This window comes from Panulirus ornatus, chromosome 47, assembly GCF_036320965.1.
Source record: "Panulirus ornatus isolate Po-2019 chromosome 47, ASM3632096v1, whole genome shotgun sequence".
NCBI lineage: Eukaryota > Metazoa > Arthropoda > Malacostraca > Decapoda > Palinuridae > Panulirus > Panulirus ornatus.
This window is the reverse complement of record NC_092270.1, coordinates 17,694,940-17,711,828: the sequence shown is the minus strand read 5'-3', so window position 1 is coordinate 17,711,828 and position 16,889 is coordinate 17,694,940. Positions and strand designations below refer to the sequence as shown.

The 16,889-nt window shown below is 52.0% G+C and overlaps 1 protein-coding gene across 1 annotated transcript in view; it reads left to right on the top strand.

The window, feature by feature from the left end:
* Frl (formin-like protein) overlaps positions 1-16,889 on the top strand; it is a 370,619-nt gene that overhangs the window by 118,354 nt on the left and 235,376 nt on the right. The gene's annotated exons all lie outside the window — the stretch shown is intronic.

The following is a 16,889-nucleotide window of genomic DNA, read 5'->3' as shown; positions in this document are numbered from 1 at the left end:
TCACCCAGATCCTGACACACCATCACCCACATCCTGACTCACCCCACCCACATCCTGACTCACCATCACCCACACCCTGACTCACCATCACCAACACCCTGACTCACCATCACCCACACCCTGACTCACCTCACCCACACCCTGACTCACCATCACCCACATCCTGACTCACCATCACCCACACCCTGACTCACCATCACCCACACCTTGACTCACCATCACCCACATCCTGACTCACCATCACTCACACCCTGACTCACCATCACCCACACCCTGACTCACCATCACCCACATCCTGACTCACCATCACCAACACCCTGACTCACCATCACCCACACCCTGACTCACCTCACCCACACCCTGACTCACCATCACCCACACCCTGACTCACCATCACCCACACCCTGACTCACCATCACCCACACCCTGACTCACCTCACCCACACCCTGACTCACCATCACCCACACCCTGACTCACCATCACCCACACCCTGACTATCACCCACAGCCTGACTCACCATCACTCACACCCTGACTCACCATCACCCACACCCTGACTCACCATCACCCACACCCTGACTCACCATCACCCACACCCTGACTCACCATCACTCACACCCTGACTCACCATCACCCACACCCTGACTCACCATCACTCACACCCTGACTCACCATCACCCACACCCTGACTCACCATCACCCACATCCAGACTCACTTGAGCACGGTACGACCCTTGAGCACGACGGTACGACCCTTGACCACGACGGTACGACCCTTGAACACGACGGTACGACCCTGAGCACGACGGTACGACCCTTGTGCACGACGGTACGACCCCCTGAGCACGACGGTACGACCCTTGAACCCGACGGTACGACCCATGAGTACGACGGTACGACCCCTGAGCACGACGGTACGACCCTTGAGCACGACGGTACGACCCCTGAGCACGACGGTACGACCCCTGAGCACGACGGTACCACCCCTGAGCACGACGGTACGACCCTTGAGCACGACGGTACGATCCTTGACCACGACGGTACGATCCTTGAGCACGACGGTACGACCCTTGAGCACGATGGTACGACCCTTGAACACGACGGTACGACCCTTAAGCACGACGGTACGACCCCTGAGCACGACGGTACGACCCCTGAGCACGACGGTACCACCCCTGAGCACGACGGTACGACCCTTGAGCACGACGGTACGATCCTTGACCACGATGGTACGATCCTTGAGCACGACGGTACGACCCTTGAGCACGATGGTACGACCATTGAACACGACGGTACGATCCTTAAGCACGACGGTACGACCCCTGAGCACGACGGTACGACCCTTGAGCACGACGGTACAACCCCTGAGCACGACGGTACGACCCTTGAACACGACGGTACGACCCTTAAGCACGACGGTACGAACCCTGAGCACGACGGTACGACCCTTGAGCACGACGGTACAACCCCTGAGCACGACGGTACGACCCTTGAACACGACGGCACGACCCTTGAACACGACAATACGACACCTGAGCACGACGGTACGACCCCAACATTGATGGGGCAGAACAGCTTGTGTAGCTAACATTGGTGGGGGCAGGACAGCTGGTGTAGCCAACACTGGTGGGGCAGGACAGCTGGTGTAGCCAACATTGGTGGGGCAGGACAGCTGGTGTAGCCAACACTGGTGGGGCAGGACAGCTGGTGTAGCCAACACTGGTGGGGAGGACAGCTGGTGTAGCCAACATTGGTGGGGCAGGACAGCTGGTGTAGCCAACACTGGTGGGGCAGGACAGCTGGTGTAGCCAACATTGGTGGGGAGGACAGCTGGTGTAGCCAACATTGGTGGGGCAGGACAGCTGGTGTAGCCAACACTGGTGGGGCAGGACAGCTGGTGTAGCCAACATTGGTGGGGCAGGACAGCTGGTGTAGCCAACATTGGTGGGGAGGACAGCTGGTGTAGCCAACATTGGTGGGGCAGGACAGCTGGTGAAGCCAACACTGGTGGGGCAGGACAGCTGGTGTAGCCAACATTGGTGGGGAGGACAGCTGGTGTAGCCAACATTGGTGGGGCAGGACAGCTGGTGTAGCCAACATCGGTGGGGCAGGACAGCTGGTGTAGCCAACACTGGTGGGGCAGGACAGCTGGTGTAGCCAACATTGGTGGGGCAGGACAGCTGGTGTAGCCAACATTGGTGGGGAGGACAGCTGGTGTAGCCAACATTGGTGGGGCAGGACAGCTGGTGTAGCCAACACTGGTGGGGCAGGACAGCTGGTGTAGCCAACACTGGTGGGGCAGGACAGCTGGTGTAGCCAACATTGGTGGGGCAGGACAGCTGGTGTAGCCAACATTGGTGTGGGCAGGACAGCTGGTGTAGCCAACATTGCTGTGGGCAGGACAGCTGGTGTAGCCAACACTAGTGGGGCAGGACAGCTGGTGTAGCCAATATTGGTGTGGGCAGGACAGCTGGTGTAGCCAACATTGCTGTGGGCAGGACAGCTGGTGTAGCCAACATTGGTGGGACAGAACAGCTTGTGTAGCTAACATTGGTGGGGCAGGACAGCTGGTGTAGCCAACATTGGTGGGGAGGACAGCTGGTGTAGCCAACATTGGTGTGGGCAGGACAGCTGGTGTAGCCAACACTGATGGGACAGGACAGCTGGTGTAGCCAACATTGCTGTGGGCAGGACAGCTGGTGTAGCCAACAGTGGTGGGGCAGGACAGCTGGTGTAGCCAACACAGGTGGGACAGGACAGCTGGTGTAGCCAACACTAGTGGGGCAGGACAGCTGGTGTAGCTAACATTGGTGGGGCAGGACAGCTGGTGTAGCCAACATTGGTGGGGCAGGACAGCTGGTGTAGCCAACACTGGTGGGACAGGACAGCTGGTGTAGCCAACACTGGTGTGGGCAGGACAGCTGGTGTAGCCAACATTGGTGGGGCAGGACAGCTGGTGTAGCCAACATTGGTGTGGGTAGGACAGCTGGTGTAGCTAACACTGGTGGGGCAGGACAGCTGGTGTAGCCGACATTGGTGGGACAGGACAGATGGTGTAGCCAACATTGGTGTGGGCAGGACAGCTGGTGTAGCCAACATTGGTGTGGGCAGGACAGCTGGTGTAGCCAACATTGATGTGGGCAGGACAGCTGGTGTAGCCAACATTGGTGTGGTCAGGACAGCTGGTGTAGCCAACATTGGTGTGGGCAGGACAGCTGGTGTAGCCAACATTGGTGTGGGCAGGACAGCTGGTGTAGCCAACACTGGTGGGGCAGGACAGCTGGTGTAGCCAACATTGGTGTGGGCAGGACAGTTGATGTAGCCAACATTGGTGTGGGCAGGACAGCTGATGTAGCCAACATTGGTGTGGGCAGGATAGATGGTGTAGCCAACACTGGTGGGGCAGGACAGCTGATGTAGAAAACATTGGTGTGGGCAGGACAGCTGGTGTAGCCAACACTGATGGGACAGGACAGCTGGTGTAGCCAACACTGATGGGACAGGACAGCTGGTGTAGCCAACACTGGTGGGGCAGGACAGCTGGTGTAGCCAACACTGGTGGGGCAGGACAGCTGGTGTAGCCAACATCGGAGGGGGCAGGACAGATGGTGTAGCCAACACTGGTGGGGCAGGACATCTGGTGTAGCCAACATTGGTGGGACAGGACAGATGGTGTAGCCAACACTGGTGGGGCAGGACAGCTGGTGTAGCCGACAATGGTGGGGCAGGAAAGCTGGTGTAGCCAACACTGGTGGGGCAGGACAGCTGGTGTAGCCAACACTGGTGGGGCAGGACAGCTGGTGTAGCCAACATTGGTGGGGCAGGACAGCTGGTGTAGCCAACATTGGTGGGGAGGACAGCTGGTGTAGCCAACATTGGTGGGGCAGGACAGCTGGTGAAGCCAACACTGGTGGGGCAGGACAGCTGGTGTAGCCAACATTGGTGGGGAGGACAGCTGGTGTAGCCAACATTGGTGGGGCAGGACAGCTGGTGTAGCCAACATCGGTGGGGCAGGACAGCTGGTGTAGCCAACACTGGTGGGGCAGGACAGCTGGTGTAGCCAACATTGGTGGGGCAGGACAGCTGGTGTAGCCAACATTGGTGGGGAGGACAGCTGGTGTAGCCAACATTGGTGGGGCAGGACAGCTGGTGTAGCCAACACTGGTGGGGCAGGACAGCTGGTGTAGCCAACATTGGTGTGGGCAGGACAGCTGGTGTAGCCAACACTGGTGGGGCAGGACAGCTGGTGTAGCCAACATTGGTGTGGGCAGGACAGTTGATGTAGCCAACATTGGTGTGGGCAGGACAGCTGATGTAGCCAACATTGGTGTGGGCAGGATAGATGGTGTAGCCAACACTGGTGGGGCAGGACAGCTGATGTAGAAAACATTGGTGTGGGCAGGACAGCTGGTGTAGCCAACACTGATGGGACAGGACAGCTGGTGTAGCCAACACTGATGGGACAGGACAGCTGGTGTAGCCAACACAGGTGGGGCAGGACAGCTGGTGTAGCCAACACTGGTGGGGCAGGACAGCTGGTGTAGCCAACATCGGAGGGGGCAGGACAGATGGTGTAGCCAACACTGGTGGGGCAGGACATCTGGTGTAGCCAACATTGGTGGGACAGGACAGATGGTGTAGCCAACACTGGTGGGGCAGGACAGCTGGTGTAGCCGACAATGGTGGGGCAGGAAAGCTGGTGTAGCCAACACTGGTGGGGCAGGACAGCTGGTGTAGCCAACACTGGTGGGGCAGGACAGCTGGTGTAGCCAACACTGGTGTGGTATGACAGCTAACATGTGACATACGTGACCATGTTGTGCTAACATGCGCCTCCAGGGTCGTCAGCTCAGTCCCATGTTAACTGTACTTGCACTCGCCCTGCTGTTCATCCTCATGCATGTCCCATGTTAACTGTACTTGCACTCGCCCTGCTGTTCATCCTCATGCATGTCCCATGTTAACTGTACTTGCACTCGCCCTGCTGTTCATCCTCATGCATGTCCCATGTTGACTGTACTTGCACTCGCCCTGCTGTTCATCCTCATGCATGTCCCATGTTAACTGTACTTGCACTCGCCCTGCTGTTCATCCTCATGCATGTCCCATGTTAAGTGTACTTGCACTCGCCCTGCTGTTCATCCTCATGCATGTCCCATGTTAACTGTACTTGCACTCGCCCTGCTGTTCATCCTCATGCATGTCCCATGTTAACTGTACTTGCACTCGCCCTGCTGTTCATCCTCATGCATGTCCCATGTTAAGTGTACTTGCACTCGCCCTGCTGTTCATCCTCATGCATGTACCATGTTGACTGTACTTGCACTCGCCCTGCTGTTCATCCTCATGCATGTCCCATGTTAAGTGTACTTGCACTCGCCCTGCTGTTCATCCACATGCATGACACGGTCACATGTCAACGCACGCACGAACACCACCTCACCACTGGGAACCATCTGCAACGACACACACTGTGTTGAGAAGGTCTCTACCAGGCCACCCGAGATCACAATGCAGGGTCTGCTGGAGGACCATGCAGGCTCCGGTGGTGGTGGTGGAGGACCATGCAGGGTTTAGTGCTGGAGGACCATGCAGGGTTTGGTGGTGGAGGACCATGCAGGCTCTGGTGGTGGTGGTGGAGGACCATGCAGGCTCTGGTGGTGGTGGTGGAGGACCATGCAGGCTCTGGTGGTGGTGGTGGAGGACCATGCAGGCTCTGGTGGTGGTGGTGGAGGACCATGCAGGCTCTGGTGGTGGTGGAGGACCATGCAGGGTTTGGTGGTGGAGGACCGTGCAGGCTCTGGTGGTGGAGGACCATGCAGGCTCTGGTGGTGGTGGTGGAGGACCATGCAGGCTGTGGTGGTGGTGGTGGAGGACCATGCAGGCTATGGTGGTGGTGGTGGAGGACCATGCAGGCTCTGGTGGTGGTGGAGGACCATGCAGGCTCCGGTGGTGGTGGTGGAGGACCATGCAGGCTCTGGTGGTGGTGGTGGAGGACCATGCAGGCTCTGGTGGTGGTGGTGGAGGACCATGCAGGCTGTGGTGGTGGTGGACCATGCAGGCTCTGGTGGTGGTGGCGGACCATGCAGGGTGTGATGGTGGTGGAGGACCATGCAGGGTGTGGTGGTGGAGGACCATGCAGGCTCTGGTGGTGGTGGTGGAGGACCATGCAGGCTGTGGTGGTGGTGGAGGACCATGCAGGCTCTGGTGGTGGTGGAGGACCATGCAGGGTGTGATGGTGGTGGAGGACCATGCAGGCTCTGGTGGTGGAGGACCGTGCAGGCTCTGGTGGTGGAGGACCATGCAGGCTCTGGTGGTGGTGGTGGAGGACCATGCAGGGTTTAGTGCTGGAGGACCATGCATGGTCTGGTGGTGGAGGACCATGCAGGCTCTGGTGGTGGTGGTGGAGGACCATGCAGGCTCTGGTGGTGGTGGTGGTGGTAACATGATAACTGGCTCCTCCAGCCCACCTACCTACCTACCTGCCTGCCTCCTGACCCGCTCACCTCCCTCACCCACCCACCCACCCACCCACCCACCCACCAACCCACCCACCCACCAACCCACCCACCCACCTGCTGTTGCTCTGGGTATCATAACATTCTAGTTGTAGGGAAGAAAATTACTTCTGCCACAACATACAACACTTGGATCTTGTCTTCTACCCCCACAGCTGGGTCTGGCACCTTACCTTACGATGGTTTGGGAGGTCTTCTACCCCCACACAGCTGGGTCTGGCACCTTACCTTACGATGGTTTGGGAGGTCTTCTACCTCCACAGCTGGGTCTGGCACCGTACCTTACGATGGTTTGGGAGGTCTTCTACCCCCACAGCTGGGTCTGGCACCTTACCTTACGATGGTTTGGGAGGTCTTCTACCCCCACAGCTGGGTCTGGCACCTTACCTTACGATGGTTTGGGAGGTCTTCTACCCCCACACAGCTGGGTCTGGCACCTTACCTTACGATGGTTTGGGAGGTCTTCTACCTCCACAGCTGGGTCTGGCACCGTACCTTACGATGGTTTGGGAGGTCTTCTACCCCCACAGCTGGGTCTGGCACCTTACCTTACGATGGTTTGGGAGGTCTTCTACCCCCACAGCTGGGTCTGGCACCTTACCTTACGATGGTTTGGGAGATCTTCTACCCCCACAGTTGGGTGTGGGGCCTTACCTTACCTTACGTATGCCTTACGATGGTTTGGGAGATCTTCTACCCCCACAGCTGGGTCTGGCACCTTACCTTACGATGGTTTGGGAGGTCTTCTACCCCCACAGCTGGGTCTGGCACCTTACCTTACGATGGTTTGGTTTGGGAGGTCTTTACCCCACAGCTGGGTCTGGCACCTTACCTTACGATGGTTTGGGAGGTCTTCTACCCCACAGCTGGGTCTGGCACCTTACCTTACCTTACGTATACCTTACGTGGTTTGGGAGGTCTTCTAACCCCCACAGCTGGGTCTGGCACTTACTTACATTCTATCCTTTACCGATGGTTTGGGAGGTCTTTACTACCCCACAGCTGGGTCTGGCACCTTACCTTACGATGGTTTGGGAGGTCTTCTACCCCCACAGCTGGGTCTCGGCACCTTACCTTACGATGGTTTGGGAGGTCTTCTACCCCACAGCTGGGTCTGGCACCTTACCTTACCTTACGATGGTTTGGGAATGTCTTCTACCCCCACAGCTGGGTCTGGCACCTTACCTTACGATGGTTTGGGATGTCTTCTACCCCCACAGCTGGGTCTGGCACCTTACCTTACGATGGTTTGGGAGGTCTTTTTTACCCCACAGCTGGGTCTGGCACCTTTACCTTACCTTACGATGGTTTGGGAATGTCTTCTACCCCCACAGCTGGGTCTGGCACCTCACCTTACGATAGGTTTTTGGGAGGTCTTCTACCCCCACAGCTGGGTCTGGCACCTTACCTTACGATGGTTTGGGAGGTCTTCTACCCCACAGCTGGGTCTGGCACCTTACCTTACGAGGTTTGGGAGGTCTTCTACCCCCACAGCTGGGTCCTGGCCCTTACCTTACCTTACGATGGTTTGGGAGGTCTTCTACCCCCACAGCTGGGTCTGGCACCTTACCTTACGATGGTTTGGGAATGTCTTCTACCCCCACAGCTGGGTCTGGCACCTTACCTTACGATGGTTTGGGAGGTCTTCTACCCCCACAGCTGGGTCTGGCACTCGATTATCCTCCCCACGTTTCACTACGACTGGTTTGGGGAGGTCTTCTACCCCCACAGCTGGGTCTGGCACCTTACACCTTACGATGGTTTGGGAAGTCTTCTACCCCCACAGCTGGGTCTGGCACCTTACCTTACCTATCGATGGTTTGGGAGGTTTTCTACCCCCACAGCTGGGTCTGGCACCTTACCTTACCTTACGATGCTGTGGGAGGTCTTCTACCCCCACAGCTGGGTCTGGCACCTTACCTTACCTTACGATGCTGTGGGAGGTCTTCTACCCCCACAGCTGGGTCTGGCACCTTACCTTACGATGGTTTGGGAGGTTCTTCTACCCCCACAGCTGGGTCTGGCACCTTACCTTACGATGGTTTGGGAATGTCTTCTACCCCCACAGCTGGGTCTGGCACCTTACCTTACCTTACGTATACCTTACGATGGTTTGGGAGGTCTTCTACCCCCACAGCTGGGTCTGGCACCTTACCTTACGATGGTTTGGGAAGGTCTTCTACCCCCACAGCTGGGTCTGGCACCTTACCTTACGATGGTTTGGGAGGTCTTCTACTCCCACAGTTGGGTCTGGCACCTTACCTTACCTTACGATGGTTTGGGAGGTCTTCTACCCCCACAGCTGGGTCTGGCACCTTACCTTACGATGGTTTGGGAGGTCTTCTACCCCCACAGCTGGGTCTGGCACCTTACCTTACGATGGTTTGGGAGGTCTTCTACCCCCACAGCTGGGTCTGGCACCGTCACCTTACGATGGTTTGGGAGGTCTTCTACCCCCACAGCTGGGTCTGGACCTTACCTTACCTTACGATGGTTTGGGAGGTCTTCTACCCCACAGCTGGCGTCTGGCCCTTACCTTTACGATGCGGTTTGGGAGGTCTTCTACCCCCCACAGCTGGGTCTGGCACCTTACCTTACGATTGGTTTGGGAGGTCTTCTACCCCCACAGCTGGGTCTGGCACCTTACCTTCGATGGTTTGGGAGGTCTTTACCCACAGCTTGGTCATGGGGCACCGTACCCTTACGATGGTTTGGGAGGTCTTCTACCCCCACAGCTGGGTCTGGCACCTTACCTTACGATGGTGTGGGAGGTCTTCTACCCCCACAGCTGGGTCTGGCACCTTACCTTACCTTACGATGGTTTGGGAGGTCTTCTACCCCCACAGCTGGGTCTGGCACCTTACCTTACCTTACGATGGTTTGGGAGGTCTTCTACCCCCACAGCTGGGTCTGGCACCTTACCTTACGATGGTTTGGGAGGTCTTCTACCCCCACAGCTGGGTCTGGCACCTTACCTTACGTCTCGTTACGAATTCTCCCACTGCGAAGGATCGCTGTTACACACAACACAGGATAACACTATCTGAAAATCATGTGTTTACATCAAACTCCATCACCAAAACTGCTTCATAATCCAAGAAATAATGACTAGAAAAATATCAGAAGGACATTAAATCAGGGTCAGATATCATCTACGTTCACACTGAACGTGAGTTCAACGTTCCAGGTAAGAGAGTTCAAACCAGGAGAGAACTTCTCTACGACATGTTGTCTGCAGTTACGTGAGAAGTCAAAGATAAACACTCAGTTGTTAGACATTTTCTATGACAAGTTGCAATACACTCATTTACGACACTCGAACCTCAGTGAGAGAGTCTGTGCAACACTGTAGAGTGTCGTGCGTACCGCCCAGTGTACACTGTAGAGTGTCGTGTGTACCGCCCAGTGTACACTGTAGAGTGTCGTGTATACCGCCTAGTGTACACTGTAGAGTGTCGTGTGTACCGCCCAGTGTACACTGTAGAGTGTCGTGTGTACCGCCCACAGTACACTGTAGAGTGTCGTGTGTACCGCCCAATGTACACTGTAGTGTCGTGTGTACCGCCCAGTGTACACTGTAGAGTGTCGTGTGTATCGCCCAGTGTACACTGTAGAGTGTCGTGTGTACCGCCCACAGTACACTGTAGAGTGTCGTGTGTACCGCCCAGTGTACACTGTAGAGTGTCGTGTGTACCGCCCACAGTACACTGTAGAGTGTCGTGTGTACCGCCCAGTGTACACTGTAGAGTGTCGTGTGTACCGCCCAGTGTACACTGTAGAGTGTCGTGTGTACCGCCCACAATACACTGTAGAGTGTCGTGTGTACCGCCCACAGTACACTGTAGAGTGTCGTGTGTACCGCCCACAGTACACTGTAGAGTGTCGTGTGTACCGCCCACAGTACACTGTAGAGTGTCGTGTGTACCGCCCAGTGTACACTGTAGAGTGTCGTGTGTACCGCCCACAGTACACTGTAGAGTGTCGTGTGTATCGCCCAGTGTACACTGTAGAGTGTCGTGTGTACCGCCCACAGTACACTGTAGAGTGTCGTGTGTATCGCCCAGTGTACACTGTAGAGTGTCGTGTGTACCGCCCACAGTACACTGCAGAGTGTCGTGTGTACCGCCCAGTGTACACTGTAGAGTGTCGTGTGTACCGCCCAGTGTACACTAATCGTAGGCTGCGGGGCTTGAGATAGATGGGGAAAACCATCTATTTTGGCTGGGTTACAGGGTAGAGAGTGAGGAAGTCATGGCCCAGCTGGTGTCTGAGGTTTGTATTAGCAGGGAGGAGCGAGGCAGGGTCCCCTCCCCCTGTCACGCCCTGCTGAGTGAGCCAGTATCGCCCCCTGCCACGCCCTGCTGAGCGAGGCAGGATCGCCCCCTGCCACGCCCTGCTGAGCGAGCCAGGATCGCCCCCTGCCACGCCCTGCTGAGCGAGCCAGGATCCACCCCTGCCACGCCCTGCTGAGCCCAAGTCTCAGGTGGGATTGGTGAAGGGTGACCCAGAGGGCCACTCTTGATTAGCTGGTGGCCTGAGGTCCAGTTGTGATTGGAGGAAGGTTGGCTCCTAGTGCCACTCCTGGTTGGCTGGAGGGGTCTTGTGTCCGACCCACATCTTGCCTAAGGCACAACCTCTTCCTCTTGTCCCGACGGCACCGACGGTATATATAGGAAGCCCTATCTCTCCTAGTTGACCTCCTATCTTGACCCCCAGTCGTCTGGTGCCTCGGACGAGGGGAGAGAGAGAGGGGAAATAAAAGGTCGCTAAGTGTTGTGCGTTACTGGAATTAATGGACCTCGGCCATCTGGTCCTCAGGTATGGGGAAAAGGGCAGGCCTAAGGGTTGAGGGTGTCTGAATTGATGAGATGATGAGATAATTGATGAAATAATTGATATGATAATTGATGAGGTAACAGAGGCCCTGGCCCTCTTCTCTATCGTCCTACAACATAGAATATCTCTTACACCATAAACACACAAAGACACACACATATACGAACATGGAGGCACACACACACACACACACATGTTCGTAACAATATATATATATATATATATATATATATATATATATATATATATATATATATATATATATATATATATATATATTTCATACTATTCGCCATTTCCCGCGATAGCGAGGTAGCGTTAAGAACAGAGGACTGGGCCTTTGAGGGAATACCCTCACCTGGCCCACTTCTCTGTTCCTTCTTTTGGAAAAAAAAAAAAAAAAAAATAAATAAAAACGAGAGGGGAGGATTTCCAGCCACCCGCTCCCTCCCCTTTTAGTCGCCTTTTACGACACGCAGGGAATACGTGGGAAGTATTCTTTGTCCCCTATCCTCAGGGATGTGTTTTACTGTTATATTTGTTAGAAATTGTGGGATTAGTGGTTGGTTATTGAGTGCTTTGGTTGGAAGCAATCCAGTCCTATTGCATAAATCTGAGTCATAGGATGGAAGAGGGGACAAAGATCCTGGATGCACTGAGGAGTGTATTGTAGAAGAGATCAGCATCTGTCAAGGCAAAGAGGGGTTTGTTTGAAGGTATAGAACTGTACAGTAAGCAGTGTTTTACTGATGCAAGTCTGAGCCTTAAATGTTGGATATGAAATACCTGAGAACTATGTATGATCTCATAAGAAATGACTGTAAGAGAGATAATTGGAACTAACAGGAGTATGACTAAAAAGGACATTCAAACTTGCTTGCCCTCATTCATTCCTGGCACCACCCTGCCCCACAGGAAATAGCATCACTACCATCACTTAAGCAAGGTAGCACCAGGAAAACGGAAAAAAATGCCACATTCTTTCACAATCTAGCTGTCATGTAATGCACTGAAACCACACATTCGCCATGTCTCACATTAGCATCAAGAACAGAGGACTGATCTTTATATGGCAAAGTGATGAAAAAGTCATTTAAAATGAAATGCAGTACAAAGGTAGAAAATTAGATTCCTTTTCCTGTGTAATATGTCTAAAACTGCTTATAGATATAGATATCTATTAAAATACATACCATACCCATATGATGTATATTCATACCTTCATAATACTTCAAAACAAGTACATACCATGCAATTACACACACACACATATATATATATATATATATATATATATATATATATATATATATATATATATATATATATATATATATATACACGTATATAGTGCATATGAACGCTCACTTCCATATAATATACAAACCTCCAACATCCAGGATCGAACCCGGAACCCCAGCAGTATCATCCAAACCCACCGCCTTGCCGGATTTCATCTTCCGCAAAGCTTTCACTACCTCTTCTCTGTTTACCAAACCATTTTCTAACCCTCTCACTTCACACACTATCTCGACCAAAACATCCTACATCTGCCACTCTATCATCAAACACATTCAACAACCCTTCAAAATACTCACTCCATCTCCTTCTCACATCACCACTACTTGTTATCACCTCCTCATTAGCCCCCTTCACCGATGTTCCCATTTGCTCCCTTGTCTTACGCACTTTATTTACCTCCTTCCAAAACATCTTTTTATTCTCCCTAAAGTTTAATGATTCTTTCTCACCCCAACTCTCATTTGCCCTCTCTTTCACCTCTTGCACCTTTCTCTTGACCTCCTGCCGCTTTCTCTTATACATCTCCCAGTCACTTGCACTCCTTGAATCATTACATAATAATACTTCCATCGTACCGATATTTATTTATTTAGTTTTTTGTTTAAGACAGATTCCTTCAATGTTGAAGGTTGCCACGGACGAAAGTGCACATGGACATAGGACATAGGACTTCAGTTTGGAAGACAATGGAGGCATTAATTATCATTAATAACAATAACAAATATTGATTTTCCTGATTATAACTTCATTATTACTGTATTGTATTACCGTAATTTTTTTTTATTAATGCATTAGTGTATATTTGAATAATTATATTTTTAACCTATTATACATCAGTTATTAATGTAGTTTCTACGTATTATTAAGAGAACGAATTTCGTTTTCTTCACGTTAATTTCTTTCAATTATGCATCACATTTGTCGTGGATTAAGTCCTATGTCATGTATGATAATACACTATAGTGTATGATACAACACCAGAGGTCATACATCACGTGGGAAAATTGGCTAGTTGGCCACCTGCTGGTGCCCGAGGGTTGCCAGTTGGTCTTTATTTACTTCTTTTTTTAACCTCAATTAGAACGGGAGGTTACTGTTAACGAGCGAACAGTCGTCAGGCTGTGAGGCTCAGTGCTTCCTTGTTGACCGGACGGGGTAACGATACAGTCTTGTGAGTGTTCACTGAACAGGTTGTTATGAACAGTTAGATGTAGAGGGGGGGGGGGCTACTTCTCTGGGGTTCTCTGGGGTGATTCAGATTTTGAGGGAGAGAAAAGCATTATTATGTGAGCAAGGGAGAGAGGGAGGGAGAGTGGATGTGAGTCTTGAGGTGTTCACATCACTACACTTGGTGTATGTGAGTCTTGGTGTAACACATGAGGTGTTCACGTCACTACACTTGGTGTATGTGAGTCTTGGTGTAACACATGGAGGTGTTCACGTCACTACACTTGGTGTATGTGAGTCTTGGTGTAACACATGAGGTGTTCACGTCACTACACTTGGTGTATGTGAGTCTTGGTGTAACACATGAGGTGTTCACGTCACTACACTTGGTGTATGTGAGTCTTGGTGTAACACATGGAGGTGTTCACGTCACTACACTTGGTGTATGTGAGTCTTGGTGTAACACATGAGGTGTTCACGTCACTACACTTGGTGTATGTGAGTCTTGGTGTAACACATGGAGGTGTTCACGTCACTACACCTTGGTGTATGTGAGTCTTGGTGTAACACATGAGGTGTTCACGTCACTACACTTGGTGTATGTGAGTCTTGGTGTAACACATGAGGTGTTCACGTCACTACACTTGGTGTATGTGAGTCTTGGTGTAACACATGGAGGTGTTCACGTCACTACACTTGGTGTATGTGAGTCTTGGTGTAACACATGGAGGTGTTCACGTCACTACACTTGGTGTATGTGAGTCTTGGTGTAACACATGGAGGTGTTCACGTCACTACACTTGGTGTATGTGAGTCTTGGTGTAACACATGGAGGTGTTCACAGTCACTACACTTGGTGTATGTGAGTCTTGGTGTAACACATGGAGGTGTTCACGTCACTACACTTGGTGTATGTGAGTCTTGGTGTAACACATGAGGTGTTCACGTCACTACACTTGGTGTATGTGAGTCTTGGTGTAACACATGGAGGTGTTCACGTCACTACACTTGGTGTATGTGAGTCTTGGTGTAACACATGGAGGTGTTCACGTCACTACACTTGGTGTATGTGAGTCTTGGTGTAACACATGGAGGTGTTCACGTCACTACACTTGGTGTATGTGAGTCTTGGTGTAACACATGAGGTGTTCACGTCACTACACTTGGTGTATGTGAGTCTTGGTGTAACACATGGAGGTGTTCACGTCACTACACTTGGTGTATGTGAGTCTTGGTGTAACACATGGAGGTGTTCACGTCACTACACTTGGTGTATGTGAGTCTTGGTGTAACACATGAGGTGTTCACGTCACTACACTTGGTGTATGTGAGTCTTGGTGTAACACATGGAGGTGTTCACGTCACTACACTTGGTGTATGTGAGTCTTGGTGTAACACATGGAGGTGTTCACGTCACTACACTTGGTGTATGTGAGTCTTGGTGTAACACATGGAGGTGTTCACGTCACTACACTTGGTGTATGTGAGTCTTGGTGTAACACATGAGGTGTTCACGTCACTACACTTGGTGTATGTGAGTCTTGGTGTAACACATGAGGTGTTCACGTCACTACACTTGGTGTATGTGAGTCTTGGTGTAACACATGGAGGTGTTCACGTCACTACACTTGGTGTATGTGAGTCTTGGTGTAACACATGAGGTGTTCACGTCACTACACTTGGTGTATGTGAGTCTTGATGTAACACATGAGGTGTTCACGTCACTACACTTGGTGTATGTGAGTCTTGGTGTAACACATGAGGTGTTCACGTCACTACACTTGGTGTATGTGAGTCTTGGTGTAACCACAGGAGGTGTTCACGTCACTACACTTGGTGTATGTGAGTCTTGGTGTAACACATGAGGTGTTCACGTCACTACACTTGGTGTATGTGAGTCTTGGTGTAACACATGGAGGTGTTCACGTCACTACACTTGGTGTATGTGAGTCTTGGTGTAACACATGGAGGTGTTCACGTCACTACACTTGGTGTATGTGAGTCTTGGTGTAACACATGGAGGTGTTCACGTCACTACACTTGGTGTATGTGAGTCTTGGTGTAACACATGGAGGTGTTCACGTCACTACACTTGGTGTATGTGAGTCTTGGTGTAACACATGGAGGTGTTCACGTCACTACACTTGGTGTATGTGAGTCTTGGTGTAACACATGGAGGTGTTCACGTCACTACACTTGGTGTATGTGAGTCTTGGTGTAACACATGGAGGTGTTCACGTCACTACACTTGGTGTATGTGAGTCTTGGTGTAACACATGGAGGTGTTCACGTCACTACACTTGGTGTATGTGAGTCTTGGTGTAACACATGGAGGTGTTCACGTCACTACACTTGGTGTATGTGAGTCTTGGTGTAACACATGAGGTGTTCACGTCACTACACTTGGTGTATGTGAGTCTTGGTGTAACACATGGAGGTGTTCACGTCACTACACTTGGTGTATGTGAGTCTTGGTGTAACACATGAGGTGTTCACGTCACTACACTTGGTGTATGTGAGTCTTGGTGTAACACATGGAGGTGTTCACGTCACTACACTTGGTGTATGTGAGTCTTGGTGTAACACATGAGGTGTTCACGTCACTACACTTGGTGTATGTGAGTCTTGGTGTAACACATGGAGGTGTTCACGTCACTACACTTGGTGTATGTGAGTCTTGGTGTAACACATGGAGGTGTTCACGTCACTACACTTGGTGTATGTGAGTCTTGGTGTAACACATGGAGGTGTTCACGTCACTACACTTGGTGTATGTGAGTCTTGGTGTAACACATGGAGGTGTTCACGTCACTACACTTGGTGTATGTGAGTCTTGGTGTAACACATGGAGGTGTTCACGTCACTACACTTGGTGTATGTGAGTCTTGGTGTAACACATGGAGGTGTTCACGTCACTACACTTGGTGTATGTGAGTCTTGGTGTAACACATGGAGGTGTTCACGTCACTACACTTGGTGTATGTGAGTCTTGGTGTAACACATGGAGGTGTTCACGTCACTACACTTGGTGTATGTGAGTCTTGGTGTAACACATGGAGGTGTTCA